The sequence below is a fragment of the Dromiciops gliroides genome, chromosome 2, assembly GCF_019393635.1.
Source record: "Dromiciops gliroides isolate mDroGli1 chromosome 2, mDroGli1.pri, whole genome shotgun sequence".
Classification (NCBI taxonomy): domain Eukaryota; kingdom Metazoa; phylum Chordata; class Mammalia; order Microbiotheria; family Microbiotheriidae; genus Dromiciops; species Dromiciops gliroides.
This window is the reverse complement of record NC_057862.1, coordinates 44,558,195-44,573,429: the sequence shown is the minus strand read 5'-3', so window position 1 is coordinate 44,573,429 and position 15,235 is coordinate 44,558,195.

The window sequence follows — 15,235 nt, the reverse complement described above, 5'->3', positions numbered from 1 at the left end:
TTCCAAATCTATTAAAAGCTAAAATAGCCAACATTTACAAAGGAGAAATTTCTAGAAACCATCATTTCTTATATCTCCCTATAGGGATCTTCAGTCTCTTAGTTAAGCCAATTAACTACCATGTCAACATAGTGTGAAAGAGGACTGATAAAAAAAATATGGAGTGAGAGAATTTTAATGACTTAAACTACATATAATAAAAACAAGAAGGAAAAATAAACGTTTTCTCAAAACACCGCATGCAAGAAAAGCCAAAGGCTTCATGAATCAATGAGCAATGACTATTATTTTAAGAGTAAAGTTTGATTACAAATGTGAATAGCTAGCAGCAGCTCTGAAAAATGACCCATGGGACAACTAGAAGATGGTTGTTCAAGTAAGTAGACAATAGGAGAAAAAATAAACCTGAAGGTACATCATGGGGATATAGAGGTTGAATTATGCTTTTCTCTCATAGAAAATGGAGGATAGGTAGTACAGTAGATAGCGTGCCATGCCTGAGGCCATGAAAACTCATCTGTGTGAGTTCAAATCTGGCCTTAGACACTTACTGGGTGCATTACCTTGGGAAAATCACTTAAACCTGTTTGCCTCAGTTTCCTTACCTGTAAAATGAGCTGGAGAATGAATGGCAAACCATTCCAGTAAATCTGCCAAGAAAACCCTAAATGTGGTCATGAAGAGTTGGACACAACTAAAAATTGACTGAACAATAAGAACCCATAAAAAACAAAAACTATAGTCTCTACAGACTAGAAGTGCAGAAGTAAAAATCAGAAACCTTCAGAATTTCTTAATGTCAAGTAAATGATAAGATTTTTAGTATTGCTAACTATCTCCCCTGGCATGCTTCCTCTACTCTCCACCCATTGCTTTTTCATCCCATTGATTTGCTGGAGGCAAAATTCTGCTATTTCTTTTTTCCCCTGAAGTGATCTGTTTACATTACATTACGTGATTGCTCTAGGAAATAAGCTCTAGATATATTTGAATTTTGAAATAAACCTTGATTAATTGATGACATAATTCCCCCCACAATGGTTCAAATTCTAGCCCATCCATCACTTCTCTCCATGTGGGTGTCTTGTCTATGTCCTTTAATAAATTCCCAGTGAGGGATGTTCCTAATATATTGGAGGCCTTTCTCCAGGTATTCTAATATGTGGGCCCTGTCATCTTTCATTCTCATTCCCAACACATCACTGGCCCTGTTCTTTGTGATCAGATATTCTCTGGTTGTTACCTCTTATGTTTCTTCTTGAGCAAATGTCGCCATAGTTAATATGTTGTAGCTAGTTTATACCCATTCTATGTCCATCCCCCTTCTTGGTAGGTTATGGAATTTTATAACTTCATACTGCATTATGGAGAAAACAATGATACTAAAAAAGTCAGTTCTAGTTTCAAGGAGCATTGAAAAATACTGAACAATTTTCCAAATGCAATTCCTTTTCTTTCTATTCAATTATAGGCCCATCTCATAGTCTGTCTACTGAGTCTAGCCAATATGGATATAGTGAACTGCATTTATTAGTCTGGAAAATAAACATTTGCCATCTTTTTTATTTTTCCCATACAGATAGATTGAATTCCTTATAGTGTTTTTATATGTCATTGGAGTGCTTTTATTAATCTAGGGCTTGATAGAATTAACACAATATCAACCACAAAGAGAAGTATATTGAGGACTTGACCAGCTATAGACAATCTTTTCACTTTTGTAATCTGTATTGGAAATTCTCCACAATAGAAGTGAGTACCGTTTGTCTCCCTTTTTTCATGTTTTGATTGCTAATCAAGCACCATTTCTGCTATTGATATTGTTACACTGATGATTGTCAAAGTTATCACTGTAGCTGCCCTTTTAAAGAAATTTTGTATGAAATTAAAGTTTGCATGGCCAGCTGGGTGCTACAGTGGATAAAGTGTGGGATCTAAAGTCAGGAAGACTAGTCTTCATGAGTCCTCAGACACTTACTAGCTATATGACACTGTGTTGTTCCCATTTGTTTTAGCATAATGTTTTCAGTAATGTTGTCAGATACCTTCAAGAAGGATGAAAACCGCATCAAGGTCAGCCTCCACACTGATGGTAAATTAAGGCTACAAATCAAGACAAAAATGGAGGGAGAGTTGGTGTATTACTTTTTGTTTACAGATGATTGTGCACTCTTTGCAGCCTCTGAGGCCAAGATGCAACAAAGTATGGATTGATTCTCTGCTGTTTGTACTAATTTTGGCCTATTAACACCAAGAAAACACAGATTCTTCACAATCCAGCACTACATCATTCACATATGGAAGCATTCATTACAGCAAATGGAGAAATTTTGGATCCTGTGGATAAGTTTGCTTACCTTGGAAGTAGACTTTCCAGGGATGTACACATAGGTGATGAAATTGATGCATGCATTGCTAGAGCTAGCTCAGTTTTTTGGAGGCTGCAAAAGAAAGTGTGGGAGAGAAGAGGCATTATTAGACTGCCGACCAAACTGGGGGTCTATAAAGTCATTATGCTGATTTTGTTCTATACCTATATAAGCTAGACAGTACACCAGCACCATTCTAATAAACTAAATCACTTCCATTTGAATTATCTTAGGATAATTCTGAGCATCAACTGGCAAAATAAGTTACCAGACACTGAGGTCCTTCCTCAAACTAAAGTGTCAAGCATTCAGACTCTACTACAAAGAGCGCAAGTCCAATGGACTGGCCACATTGTTTGAATGCCAAATGTACATTTGCCTAAAAGACTATTTTACAGAGAAATCACACAAGGCAAATGCTCACACAGAGATCAAAAGAAGTGATACAAGGACATTCTCAAAATTTCTCTGAAGAACTTTTGAATTGATTACATTACATGGTAGACATTGGCAAAGGACCACCCAGCATCATGTGACCACATCAAAGAAGTCAACACGCTCTATGAGTGAAACAGAATTGCAGTATCTCAAAAGAAACGTGAGATGCACAAATTTAGAGATATTTCCACTCCAAATGTTCATGTGGACTATTTGTGCCCAATCTGTGGTAGACCCTTCCAAGCTCACACTGTTCCAATCAGCCACAGTCAGACTCACTGTACCTTGATTCCAACATAGTGATGTCAATTTAGTCTTCTTTGAAAATGAAGAAGAACCAATCAGCTGTGTAACCCTGGGCAAAGCACTTAACACTGTTTGCCTCAGTTCCTCATCTATAAAATGAGCAGAAGAAAGAAATGGCAAACCATTTCAGTATCTCTGTCAAGAAAATCTCAAATGGGATAATGAAGAGTTGAACACAGCTGAAAAACAGACAATAACAACAACATGTATGCATGCAAGTAAATATTAATGTCATGTATATGTTTATGTCTTGTATGACATTAATGTCATGCATTGAGCACACATTAATGCTAGAGTCAGATCATTCAATTACTAAATCTTCAGTGTGAGCATTTGCACCTCAGGAATTGTCAAATACTACAAATCAAGGTTTGATTTCATTTTTTCTTCTTGACCCAGACTTAAGAGATGGAGAAATGTTAATTGATGCAGATTAAACTAAAAAATATATCATGTGTACATTTTTGTTGTGGAGCTAGTTATTAAACACTTACCAACATACCCCCTGCATGCGATATTTTATATTTGGGGAAATATTCTTGAGGCTGAATTTTTTACTCCACAAAGCCAGGCTTATTTCAATATTTGTCAATCAACAAACAATCTCTCAACCAACTGTATGACTGTAAAGAGATGACCTTTGTGGAAAATTGTGAAAGTCTGATAAGCATATTCAAGAAGTACAAAATGCGGGGGCAGCTAGATGGCGCAGTGGTAAAGCACCGGACCTGGATTCAGGAGTACCTGAGTTCAAATCTAGACTCAGACACTTGACACTTACTAGCTGTGTGACCCTGGGCAAGTCACTTAACCCTCATTGCCCTGCAAAAAAAAAAAAAAAAAAAGAAGTACAAAATGCTACAGACGTCCTTAGGCAGGAGAAATCACTTTCAGCTGGAAAATTGTTTATATAGACCCATGGAGCCACAGAGCTGAAAGGGACATTAAAAATAGTGTGTAGTACAACTCTGGCATTTTACAGATGAAGAAACTGAGGCTGAGAGATAATTTTATATAACTAAAAATCAAAGTTATATATGTTATAACTTAAGAATAAATACTGACTAATGTTCACAACAAGGAAGCACAATGAATAAATTCATAAATTAGTTTTCTTTATGCTTATATCGTGAAGGATAATCATTTGTTCACCAAAGTAAAACCTTATGCCTTTATTTCAGTACATGAAAGAGTTGGCTGGTTCAAAGACAATTAGAAATTGGAAATCTATTTTATTTGTGGGTTCCAATTTATTTAATGAGGGCAGAACGTCATTTTTAAAAAGTGAACATGAACAATAGACATTTAAGTGAGACCCTAATTAAAGAGATACTAACTGTTCCTGCAGCTTAATCTTGAGATGTGACATCACTCTGTCCTATATAGACCAAGGCTTGGCAACCTTTAGAAGGAGCATGCCAAAACTCCAATGTCTTTCCCCAGAGCTTGCCATGGGACTGGGTGGAATCACAAGTCCTAGGGTGGGGGTAGGGGAGAAGAGAAGACAGAAAAAGGGATTAGATCATATGCCAGCAGGCAGCTCTTCCAAGCATGGAGGGGTGGGAAGAATAGGATGAGCTGCCTGCCAGTGGCTTTCAAACTCAGTGGCAGGGAATAGGGCGTAGCAATGGCAACCAGCTTTCATGCCAATGAAAATGGGTTCATATGGCATGGTTGACATTCATGCCTTAGGTTACCAGCCTATGATATACTTATTTAGAATCTCTTTAACTTGATATTGACTTACCGAAAATAGCCCTAAATTTGGAGCAGCTTCTTACCTCCTGCCAACAAGATTCCAGACTGTGCTTTGGTGCTAATATCAGGTGATCTGAACCTGATGAATTCAAAGTTGATTTTCTCTGATACTTCATGTTTTGAATTAAGGGAGTTTTACTGTATATATATTCACACATGTGTGGGGGTGTAGATACATTCAAGAGCAAAAGTTAACCTTTACTCTTCAAACATGTAAAACCACAATGCCAAGTTTTCTGTTTGTGTGTGTATGTATGTGTGTGTGTGTGTGTGCAACTCCCCCTGATTTGTACCACTGACTTCTAATGAACTCTGATGTGATCCATCTGCTTTGTTTAGCCAGTAACTGAGGTGGGGTTCCATGTCATTCTTGAGAATTCTTACTTAGAGATGTCACAAGTTAGTACATAGGAGGCACCTAAAGACAATTGTAAATTTATTGATGGATTGATCTAGTCTAATCTTCTCATTTTGTAGATATGGAAAATAAAATCACAAGGTATAGATTGATGTAGAGCATTATTATGGAAGCCATTCCAGAGGCATTTTTTAAAAACTTGAAACAAGTAGGATGCAAATAAAAGCTCTGCAGCAAAGACATAGAATGCATTACCATCCTCTCTGACTCGTACTGAATCTAATTATGTGAGATTTAATAGGAATAAATTCAAAGTTTTTCACTGACATTCAAAGAATAAGGACATTGAGTGTGAATACAGAATGGTGGCTGCTTAACTAGGCAACAGGCAAGAAAAACCCCCACACATTTGGGTGGGGTTTGCTGGACTAAAAGCATAGTAGGAGTAATCAACATGATGAAACTATAAAAAGAGCTACATAAGGAAATTGTAGCCCAAATTGCAAGAGGCAGAGGGTTCAGAATGAGGGAGATAATAGTAACAATGTACTATTAATGTAACTATGTACAATGTTTTACCCAGTAAAACTATGTGGAGAGTATTGTGTTCAATTTTGGGGTACCACATTTTAATAAGGACATTGACAAATATGGAGAAAATCCAAGGACAGTGACTAGGATGGGGAAGACATGTTTATAAGGGTCATATGAAGGAAGTGATAATATTTATTCTAGAGAAGGGAAGACCTAGGGGTGGACTCCTGTTCTGTTTCCAAAGATTTAAAGAGCTGTGGTTTGGAAAAAGAATGAGATTTGTTTTGCCTGACTCAAGCAGAACTGGTACCAGTGGGCAGAAGCTACAAAGAACTAGATTACATCTAAAAGGACATACATTTCATGATAATCAGGACTGTCCAAAAGAGGAGTGGACATCTGTGGAAGGTAATAACTATGCCAACAGTAGAGACCTTGGGCCAGCTGGTGGCCTAGTAGCCTTGGAGTCAGGAAGACTCATATTTTTTTAATTCAAATCTGGTGTCAGACCAGCTGTGTGACCCTGTGCAAGTCACATAACCCTGTTTGCTTAAGTTTGTTCATCTATAAAATGAACTAGAGAAGGAAATGGCAAACCACTCCAGTAGTTTTGCCAAGAAAACTCAAAATGGAGTCATGAAGAGTTGCACATGACTAACTAAACAAAAACAAGAAGAAATCTTTGAGTGACAGCTAGGTGACTACTTATAAGGAATATTGAAGAAAGGATGCCTATTTTATATTAGGGCTCCTTGATCCCTAAAGTCTCTCTTAAATCTGAGGTTTTAGGATTTTATGATTATATATTTTAATAGTCAATCAGCCACTTTAACCTTTGCTCATGATTTAGCTTAGTTTCTTCTACTATAGGCTTCATCATTACCCATCTTCCCCTTTCTCTGTCTCTATACCTCTCTGTCTCTGTCTCTGTCTCTCTGTCTCTGTCTGTCTGTCTGTCTGTCTCTCTCTCATAGACACACACACAGAGAAACACAAACACATAGACACATACATAAAAATACTTAAAACATAAAAACACAATCTAGATTCTAAGCCAAATTGGTAGTTTGGCTAATCTATAAATTAGACAGTATAGAAATAGAATCCAACATGAATGAAAAATTCAATAAAAGAAACCATACTCTAAAGAATTATAATGAACAATCTTTGTTCCAGATAACAGCAATTGATAATGAAACATATTCCCTTTCTATCAGAAGAGATGTGGGGGGACTAATGCGGCAGAATGTTGAATGCATTGTCATAATGGTCATTAACAGTTGTTTTTGCTTGATTGTTTTCCTTAGTTACAAGGGAAGGTTCAGTTCTGGGGCAGGGCATATCCAGAAATTGCTGTGGTGTAAAAACAAAAGGAATTAATAAATCTTATTTTGAAAAAAATTAAGAAATAAAACCCAGCTTTGATCAGCTGAAGTTGTATTGGTATCATGTTGCCAAGAGTTTCAACATGTGCCTGGTAGTCACATGTAACAGCTTTGTCTTGGAAGGATGCCCTATAGCAGAAATGGGGCATAGGATAAATTGACTTGGAAATTCATTTGTTAAGGGGGAAAATAGACTTATGAATGACATGGAAATAGACTTGTAGATATTGAATCTTTGCAATAAAGTAAACTCCTTTGGGGACAAATGAGTGGGGTTTCTCTACAAAACCTTCTTAACCCTTTAACTTTAGCATGAAGTTCAGGACATGTAGCCAAATGAATGCAAAGCATAGATGGAGAATCCTGTGCAGTATTGCATACTTACTTAATATTGGAAAATAGATACCTGCATCTCATTTATTATATGTTTAAAGGGGTATGCAAAAGGTAATTTCTCTTTTCTCTCTCTCTACCAACCTCCCCCCCCAAATCCTTATTTAAGTTTATTTTCTCCAGCATCTAGTGCCACCCTTCAAAATTACATTGTATTTATTCTTAGGTACACATGTTCTTTCCCCCAGTAGACTCATCATATTCAGCCTGGCATATGGGTGGGTCCTGAATAAATGCTTACTGATGGATTGATTAATATGACTACTGGCCCTCATGGATTTCAAATTCTATTGGCTTATGAACTCTTAAACTGTCTCTTAAATAAGAGGTCAAAGTGGTAAAGTGCAAAGAACATGGGGTTTAGACTCAAAGAACCTGGGTTCAAATGCAGACTCTGCTACTAACTAGCCATGTCACCTTGGCCAATCTGTATTTCCTACTAAATGAAATGTAAGGGGGCAGCTGGGTGGTGCTGTGGTGTCAAGATTTCCTGAGTTCAAATCCAGCCTCAGACACTTGACACTTACTATCTGTGTGATGCTGGGCGAGTCATTTAACCCAGATTGTGTCACCAAAAAAATGTAGAGATTGGAGGATGTTGCCTCTAGGTCCTTTCTAGATCTCAAACCTATCATATTATTAGGAAGCAAAACCATTCCCATATGCAATGGGTTATAGAAGGCTAAAGATGAAAATTAGACAGGATGAAGTTTGGAGGTGTTTGCCATTTGCCCCAAAAGATGTAGCTCTCACACCAATAAGTTCATGGATCCATTAAGCTATACGTTGCCTAGTCTAGAGTTGAATACTAATTACTCAAGGCAATTCCATAGCATATCAAGAATGTGGAACATACTGGAACTTGAATGATGACTCTTAGCCTCAGTTGTCTTATCTTTTAAATGGAGGTTACCATACCTGTTTATTAACATAAGCACACATACACATCACAATGTAATTTGAACACAGGGCTAGAAATAGGAGAAAGCAATAAGCATTGATAGATAGATGATAGAAGATAGGTAGATAGATGATAGATAAATAGATGATAGATTAGATAGATTATAGATAGATAGATAGATAGATAGATAGATAGATAGATAGATAGATAGATAGATAGATAGATAGATAGATAGATAGAGTATAATCTCAATCCTCAAAACAACCCTGGAAGGTAGGTGCTATTATTATCCCCATTTTACAGTTGAGGAAACTGAGGCAAATATGGGTTAAATGACTTGTCTAGGGGTCACACAGTTAGGAAGTAATTAAGTCCATATTTCAACTCATGTCTTACCAACTACAAGCCCAATGCTCTATCAACTCTTCATTATGCTGCCTTTAAGTGAATTTTATTGCAGGAAAGAGAATAGCCAGTTTTATTCTTAGGATGCTGCCAACTCTGCTTATCTTCAGATTTCCACATGAACAATGATCTCTTATGTCTGTGCAGGGAGAGGCTCCAAAAGTTTAATTTTCCATTTCAATCCTTGGGTGCTCCCTTCCAACATGGGAGTGTTCTCTCTGATCCCATCTCTACTTTTGATTTGTATATGGGTTAAGTTGGTGAGGATACAAAACATTTTCTTCTTTCTTCTTTGATTGATATATGTATGTTGAGGTCTTTGACATTACAACTACTCTCTCCATTGGTAAATCATACCCACACAAAGATAAATACTGTTACTCTATCTTTGGTACAGTACACATACATACACATGCATGCCCATACATAGCTATACATATCTGCACACTTCTCTGCCTATGCATATATCTGTACATGTGTATATGCAATATACATGTGAATCATGCATGTGTTTATTATCTCACTTGTCAAGCTACTTTGGATATATTTGTATAGGATACATACAGTATATTAAAGAGCTTATTAGATTAGCAAAAGTTTTGTACAATCAAGAAACACTAATCAAATGTATGCAACATCCCATGCTCTTCTTAATCAGAAACTCTCTTTCACAGTTATGTCAATAGGTGTGTGAGTACTGAGATAGAGAGAGAGATAAAAATAGATAGAGATTGAGATATGCACATATATATACATGTATATATGCCAATGTGTCTATATATGCATATGTATATTGTATGCATATGTGTGTGTGTGTGTGTGCTATTACATCCTGGAGAAGCATGACCACTTGCTCTTGTCTTCAGGGGAAGGACCAAAGTCTGTCTTTCTGTCTGTCTCTGTCTCTGTCTCTCCCTTTTTGCCTCTCTGTCTCTCTCTATATATATATATGCACACACATACATATATGTGCATATATATATACAAATATATATTTACATACATATGTGTCTTTTTGTGTTCCTGTGTTCGTGCATATGTACAAAGTAATCTCATTGTTCTAGGGAATTCCCAGTAAGGGACATGCAGATCAGCAAGTTTTATGCAACATATAGTCTTAGAGAGTTTTATAGGACCCTGAGAGTTTATGTGACCTGCCTAGAATCAAACGGCCATTAAGTGTTTGAAGTAGGATTCAACATAATGTTTTCTTGACTGAAAGGCTAGTTTTCTATTGAATTTGCCAAGTTGCTTCTCATATATGTGTATGAGTGAATTATATCTGTTCTTATATTATTTACATTTATATCAACCATGGAGCATGTTTCCATCATCTGGTTAAATGCATTTCAGTATTTCTGATGAAACATTTGAGATTGATTCTCAACAGATCATGATACAGACCATGTGACCAGTGACCACAACACAAGCATTTGGGAAGAGGCACTTTCAGAGAGTTGTTGTAACGGTACTTACAGCCAAACCAAGGCCTTGTGTTGCAAGACACAAATGTGTCTTCCAGTCCAACTGGCTCACACCCAATCTCTTTGCGAGGATCACTTTAATTTGCCAAATTAAAGTCTGGCTCAGGGGATGGGACTTAGTCTTTCAAGAAGAATGTCAAAACTCAGCAGGCATGTTTGCTAAATGTTAGCAAAAATATAAATAATGGCAGCATGGGCCAGAAGAATAATAGGACAAAGCCTGTCATTGCCTCCCTTCAGCTCCTGTCTCAAAGAGTTGGACTTTTGGATCTGTTTGCCAAAAAGCTAATGTGTATTGACTTTGTGAGACAATCCAGGGGGAAGTCTGTTCCTTGAAGTTGTCCTCAGTTTCCAGTCCCAGTGAAAAGGGAGAACTGGGCTGCAGCTTCATTACCAATTAAATCATTATTTCAGAAGATTTCTCAGAAAATCAAGATTGAATTGTGTATCCACTTTATAAAAGAGTTTAACCATTAAGTGTGTTAGTAATATGGACATGAGTCCGTGGCCAGGCCTGGACATAGTAGAAAACCTGACATGTGTTCTACTTTATCATGCCAGGTTGCCTCAAGGGATGAGAGGTAGTTGAGTTATCATGGATGGGGCTAGCCTTGGATCCAGGAAACTCAAATCCTACATACATCATGAATCCTTGATTTGTAATCCTGGGGAAATTACTTACCCTCTCAGTTCCCCTCAATCAACCTTCTAAGACTATAAGGTTTTTGTTTGTTTTGGGTGGGGGTGTTTATTTGGTGTTTTTTTTTTGAGGGGCATTGAGGGTTAAGTGACTTGCCCAGGGTCCTGCAGCTAGTAAGTGTCAAGTGTCTGAAGCTGAATTTGGCCTCAGGTCCTCCTGAATCCAGGGCCAGTGCTTTATCAGGCACCACCTAGCTGCCTTCAGACTATAAGTTTTAGAGTAGGTGCCCCCCCCCATCATTGGAAGGGGTTTCCTCTACATAAATGAAATGACATATGTGATAAGAAAAAATCATTCTGAAACCTATTTCCAAAAATGGGCTGTGCTGAAAACGTGAGCACGCAAGGCTTAGAATTGTCTTCATGTGTGTGCATGTGCACAAATGTACACATTCACCCACAGACATAGGAATTTCTTTTTTCAAAAGACAATGATTGACTAAGAAGGCATGGCATAATTCAGCACCTCATAAAATTTCAGAATTGGAAAGAAGCCCAGAGACCACCTGGTCCAACCTGTACCTGGACAGAAATCTCTTTACAACACCCCCAACAAGTGGTCACCCAATATTCCTTGAAAGGAAATGCAAAGACAAGGAGCTCACTGTGTCCTGAGGCTACCAGTTCCACTGTTGGATAGTTCCAATCGTTAAGAAGTCATTCCGAATATTGAGCCAAATTTACTCTTTCTCTCACTTTCACCCACAGCTCTTAGTTTTTCCCTTTGGTGCCAGGAAGAAGATATGCCTTGTCCTTGTGACAGCTCTTAAAATACTTGGAGACAAGCTATCATGCTCTCCCTCCCCCTGCCCTAAATCTTCTTTCCTTCAGGCTAAACATGCCCAATTGTCTTCACCAATCCATGTATAGTATAGTTTCAAGGCTCCCAACCATTATTCTTGCCCATATTCTGGAAAGACATTTCAGAATACAAGACTGAACACAGTCCTCTAGATGCAAACCAGTCCAAGAGGACAGAGTGAGTATAGGATAGAGTAGGATTATAGCACCCTAGTTGTTCAGTAGACTGGCACTTGTCCACAGAAGAATGGTTAACTAGTACTCCACACTTTTACTACTAAAGCCATTTACTCCCTATAACCTATAAAGTTAAGAACAAATTTATTAGTTTTTTTAAAATTTTTTTATTTTATATTTTAAAATCTACAAATGTGAGCATTTCAATATACAGCAAACAACAACAACAAAAAAGGATTTATATTAATCTATGACCTTCTGTTACATACTATTTTAAAAATAGGGGGAAAAATAAAAAGAAAGAGAGGGGCAGCTGGGTGGAAGAGTGGATAAAGCACTGGCCCTGGATTCAGGAGGACCTGAGCTCAAATCTGGCCTCAGACACTTGACACTTACTAGCTGTGTGACCCTGAGCAAGTCACTTAATCCTTTTGCCCCACCAAAAAAAAAAATGGAATAGTTTTGTTTGCTTGTTTTTGTTTTTTTGCAGGGCAATGAGGGTTAAGTGACTTGCCCAGGGTCACACAGATAGTAAGTGTCAAGTGTCTGAGGCCAGATTTGAACTCAGGTCCTCCTGAATCCAGGGCCAGTGCTTTATTCACTGCTCCACCTAGCTGCCCCTGGAATGTTTTTTTTTTAATGTCTTGTTTTATTGTCCCCTTTGAGACTCCTTTCCATTTTCTTCTCTGTATTTTCCTAATGTTTTATTGCTTTTGTTCTTCCTCCTCCTTCCCCTCTTTCTTCCTCTCTCCCTTTCTCCCCTTCCTTCCTTCCTTCCTTCCTTTCCTTTTTCTTTCTTCTTCTTCCTCATCCTCCTCTTCTTCATTACACCATCATCACCATCATCATTGTCATTTTCATCATTGCAATTATAGCTATTTGAAAGTGATCTACATTGAGAAATATATTCCCCTTCCTAGAAGTCACTAAGCCATGGTGCTGAATAAGACACTTTTGATTTTTTTTGGGGGGGGGAGTTGGATTTTCTTAATCTGGAGAGGAAGGAATTTATAGATTTTTAAAAAATAATTTGAAAACAGGATTTTGGTATAATTAATTTTCCTCCTAATCCTATTTATTTAATTTATTTTTATTTAAAAACATTAGTCTTAGGAGTCACCAGGCTTTCTCAGATTGTCAAAAGGGCATAAGACACACACACAAATGTTAATAACCTCTGTAGAGAGTATAGGCATGGGTTAAACTACATAGGCTGTGAGGCATCTTCCAACTCTTGAGATTTGGTAATTCAGACTATGAGATTCAAGGTAGTGGGGAAGAGAGAGGGAAATATTTTGCTTTTGTTTCTTTAACCAGATTCAGGGCTACAGGGTCTAGGATGAGGGAGGTGACTCTAAGCTCCTCATGGACTAAAACAAATAAGAGAATGTGTTGGGATGTGGAAAGACTAAGCTAAAGATTAGAGCAGAATAAAGTAGATTAGGGAATGAGATTTTAGAAGTGTTGAGACACATATGGCTTTGCCAAACCAAAATCCACTGGATAGAAACCAAGAAATGATCTAATTTCCATTCCAGTCAGGACCAGGCTTGCGGACTCTTATAAAGAGACCTATTAAAAATAGTATGGCAAAATAGCATGAATGAGGAACAAGGCCTCTTCTCCAACTGCATGTATAGCCAGGATTAAGTGATAAATCCTCTGTAAATGTTGTAATTTCTCCCTTTATAGGTTAGTTTAATCTCTTGCATGTTTCCTGGTGGTGCATAGTGGGTGAAGCTCTTAGGTTCTTGAATTCCGTCAGTCCAGGCCCTTTGACACAAGACCAGATGGGGCTGGCTATTGACAGAGCTGGCCTTTTAGCACCATTGTTTTTTTTTTCTTCCTGTATCTGCCTGAGCATCATGGACAGGTGATTGAATCTCCCATTCCTGATCACTGCCTCCTGCCCTGATTCTCTGTTTTGTTCACTGGCTGCCTGTTAATCTTGCTAGGATGATGCATTCAGCATTGCAAAGGAACTTAGAGCTTATTTAGTCTGACTTTCTTCATTTTACAGATGAGGAAACTGAGACATAGAGAGGAGAAATGACTTGCCAAGGTCACACTGTCCCATTTGATCCTCACAACAATTCTGGGGAGATTTAGGGGCATTGTTTCTACTTGAGTTTGACCTCCATGGTCTCTGTGTCTTCAGAGACCTGATTTTTTTAGCCCATCTAGCAAGTAACCAAAAACTCCTTCAGTAGCTTGCCACATTACTGATGTAGACCACCTGTTGTGGGCTAACTTCCGGTGTACTGCTCATACATACTGAGCTAAGGGAAGTGTTTTATAAGGCATTTGTAAAAGAGCTCAGGGGCATTGGGGCCCTAGTGTTAGCCATGGAGTTAGGAACCCTTGAATTTGGCTTCTTCTTCAGATGTTAACTGTGACCATAGACATGTCACTAAGTTCTCAGCCTCAGTTTTCTCTCTATAAAATGAGGATGATAATAGTAGTGACCTCCCAGAGTTGTGAGAATCAAATTATTCTTACATGCAAAGTGCTTTTCACAAACCCTATAGTATTACATAAGTGCTCATTGTTGTTGTTCACTAGTTTTTCAGTCATGTCCTACTCTTGGCAACCTCAATTGGAATTTTTTTGGCAAAGATACTGGAGTGGTTTAGCATTTCCTTCTCCATCTCTTCTACCTGAAAAAGGGAGTTGGAACTGGGAAGTATCTGGAATGTTGGGCCCTATGATACATGTGTTTAACATTTCTTTGTTTAACCGTGCCTCCAGTAATCTAGTTAAATTGCTTTACTATTACCAGGAAGCAAGGAGATCTGTGAGCCGCAAGAAGGATCTAAGAGGTAATGGAGAGTTTTTCAGTGACTTGGAGGCCTACAAGTCAATGAGAGTAAAGCCTCAGAATAATGATGATCTAGCTAGCACATATCACTTCAAGATTTTGCAAAGTATTTATATACATCATCTCATTTGATTCTCACAAGGATCCTGTAAGGTAGGTATTGCACACATATTCCTTCCATCATAATCACATGTTTTTTGGTGGGGCAGTGAGGGTTAAGTTACTTTCCTGGGGTCTGGGGTCAAGTGTCTGAGGCCAGATTTGAACTCAGGTCCTCCTGAATCCAGGGCTGGTGCTTTATCTACTGTACCACCTAACTGTCCCCCTCATCACATTTTAAGGGGTGGGAGTTCCTTATTAAACAGTAATAACATGAATCTCTCTAAATAGTAGTTGGACAAGGATCCAT